The sequence below is a fragment of the Oncorhynchus mykiss genome, chromosome 26, assembly GCF_057628025.1.
Source record: "Oncorhynchus mykiss isolate SJ-2025 chromosome 26, ASM5762802v1, whole genome shotgun sequence".
NCBI lineage: Eukaryota > Metazoa > Chordata > Actinopteri > Salmoniformes > Salmonidae > Oncorhynchus > Oncorhynchus mykiss.
Window position 1 is genome coordinate 15,881,523 of NC_143047.1, and position 3,368 is coordinate 15,884,890.

Consider the following 3,368-nt stretch of genomic DNA (forward strand, 5'->3'; position numbering starts at 1 on the left):
GTGAGTGGGGCACGGCAATCTGGGAGGCAAGGGCTGAGTGTACTAACCAGTATCAGGACTTTAAGGAGGAGATGATACGGGTTTTTGATCGATCTGTTTTTGGGGAGGAGGCTTCCAGGGCCCTGTCTTCCCTATGTCAAGGCAATCGATCCATAACAGACTACTCTATTGAGTTTCGCACTCTTGCTGCCTCCAGTGGCTGGAACGAGCCGGCTTTGCTCGCTCGTTTTCTGGAGGGTCTCCGCGCAGAGGTTAAGGATGAGATTCTCTCCCGGGAGGTTCCTTCCAGCGTGGATTCCTTGATTGAACTCGCTATTCGCATTGAGCGACGGGTTGATCTTCGTCACCGAGCTCGTGGAAAGGAGCTCGCGTTCTCCGTTGCCCCCCTCTCCGCATCACTACCATCTTCCTCTGCCGGCTCGGGTGCTGAGCCTATGCAGCTGGGAGGTATCCGCATCTCGACTAAGGAGAGGGAACGGAGAATCACCAACCGCCTCTGTCTCTATTGCGGTTCTGCTGGTCATTTTGTCACTTCATGTCCAGTAAAAGCCAGAGCTCATCAGTAAGCGGAGGGCTACTGGTGAGCGCTACTACTCCTGTCTCTCCTTCAAGATCCTGCACTACCTTGTCGGTCCATCTACGCTGGACCGGTTCGTCAGCTTCCTGCAGTGCCTTAATAGACTCTGGGGCGGAGGGCTGTTTTATGGACGAGACCTGGGCTCGGGAACATGACATTCCTCTCAGACAGTTAAGGGAGTCCACGGCCTTGTTCGCCCTGGATGGTAGTCCTCTCCCCAGGATTCAGCGTGAGACGCTACCTTTAACCCTCACTGTTTCTGGTAATCATAGCGAAACCATTTCTTTTTTAATTTTTCGTTCACCTTTTACACCTGTTGTTTTGGGCCATCCCTGGCTAGTTTGTCATAATCCTTCTATTAATTGGTCTAGTAATTCTATCCTCTCCTGGAACGTCTCTTGTCATGTGAAATGTTTAATGTCTGCTATCCCTCCTGTTTCCTCTGTCTCTTCTTCACAGGAGGAGCCTGGTGATTTGACAGGGGTGCCGGAGGAATATCACGATCTGCGCACGGTGTTCAGTCGGTCCAGGGGCACCTCTCTTCCTCCACACCGGCCGTATGATTGTAGTATTGATCTCCTTCCGGGAACCACTCCCCCCCGGGGTAGACTATACTCTCTGTCGGCTCCCGAACGTAAGGCTCTCGAAGATTATTTGTCTGTAGCTCTTGACGCCGGTACCATAGTCCCCTCCTCCTCTCCCGCCGGAGCGGGGTTTTTTTTTGTTAAGAAGAAGGACGGGTCCCTGCGCCCCTGCATAGATTATCGAGGGCTGAATGACATAACAGTGAAGAATCGTTATCCGCTTCCTCTTATGTCTTCAGCCTTCGAGATCCTGCAGGGAGCCAGGTTTTTCACTAAGTTGGACCTTCGTAACGCTTACCATCTCGTGCGCATCAGGGAGGGGGACGAGTGGAAGACGGCGTTTAACACTCCGTTAGGGCACTTTGAATACCGGGTTCTTCCTTTCGGCCTCGCTAACGCTCCAGCTGTCTTTCAGGCATTAGTCAATGATGTCCTGAGAGACATGCTGAACATCTTTGTTTTCGTTTACCTTGACGATATCCTGATTTTTTTCACCGTCACTCCAGATTCATGTTCAGCACGTTCGACGTGTCCTCCAGCGCCTTTTAGAGAATTGTCTTTTTGTGAAGGCTGAGAAGTGCTCTTTTCATGCCTCCTCCGTCACATTTCTCGGTTCTGTTATTTCCGCTGAAGGCATTAAGATGGACCCCGTTAAGGTCCAAGCTGTCATTGATTGGCCCGTCCCTAAGTCACGCGTCGAGCTGCAGCGCTTTCTCGGCTTCGCGAACTTCTATCGTCGTTTCATCCGTAATTTCGGTCAGGTGGCAGCTCCTCTCACAGCCCTTACTTCTGTCAAGACGTGCTTTAAGTGGTCCGTTTCCGCCCAGGGAGCTTTTGATCTCCTCAAGAATAGTTTTACATCCGCACCTATCCTTGTTACACCTGACGTCACTAGACAGTTCGTTGTCGAGGTTGACGCGTCAGAGGTGGGCGTGGGAGCCATTCTTTCTCAGCGCTCCCTCTCTGACGACAAGGTCCACCCTTGCGCGTATTTTTCTCATCGCCTGTCGCCGTCGGAACGTAACTATGATGTAGGAAACCGCGAACTGCTCGCCATCCGCTTAGCCCTAGGCGAATGGCGACAGTGGTTGGAGGGGGCGACCGTTCCTTTTGTCGTTTGGACTGACCATAGGAACCTTGAGTACATCCGTTCTGCCAAACGACTTAATGCGCGTCAGGCGCGCTGGGCGCTGTTTTTCGCTCGTTTCGAGTTCGTGATTTCTTATCGTCCGGGCTCTAAGAACACCAAGCCTGATGCTTTATCTCGTCTCTTCAGTTCTTCAGTAGCCTCCACTGACGCCGAGGGGATTCTCCCTGAGGGGCGTGTTGTCGGGTTGACTGTCTGGGGAATTGAGAGGCAGGTAAAGCAAGCACTCACTCAAACTCCGTCGCTGCGCGCTTGTCCTAGGAACCTTCTTTTCGTTCCCGTTCCTACTCGTCTGGCCGTTCTTCAGTGGGCTCACTCTGCCAAGTTAGCCGGCCACCCTGGCGTTCGGGGTACGCTTGCTTCCATTCGCCAGCGTTTTTGGTGGCCCACCCGGGAGCATGACACGCGTCGCTTCGTGGCTGCTTGTTCGGTCTGCGCGCAGACTAAGTCCGGTAACTCTCCTCCTGCCGGCCGTCTCAGGCCGCTTCCCATTCCCTCTCGACCGTGGTCTCACATCGCCTTAGATTTTGTCACCGGACTGCCTTCGTCAGCGGGGAAGACTGTTATTCTTACGGTTGTCGACAGGTTCTCTAAGGCGGCTCATTTTATTCCCCTTGCTAAGCTTCCTTCTGCTAAAGAGACGGCACAAATCATCATCAAGAATGTTTTCAGAATTCATGGCCTTCCGTCAGACGTCGTTTCGGACAGAGGTCCGCAATTCACGTCTCAATTTTGGAGGGAGTTTTGCCGTTTGATTGGGGCTTCCGTCAGTCTCTCTTCCGGCTTTCACCCCCACTCTAACGGTCAAGCAGAACGGGCCAATCAGACTATTGGTCGCATCTTACGCAGTCTTTCTTTTCGCAACCCTGCGTCTTGGTCAGAACAGCTCCCCTGGGCAGAATACGCCCACAACTCGCTTCCTTCGTCTGCGACCGGGCTATCTCCTTTTCAGAGTAGCCTCGGGTACCAGCCTCCGCTGTTCTCATCTCAGTTCGCCGAGTCCAGCGTCCCCTCCGCTCAGGCTTTTGTCCAACGTTGCGAGCGCACCTGGAAGAGGGTC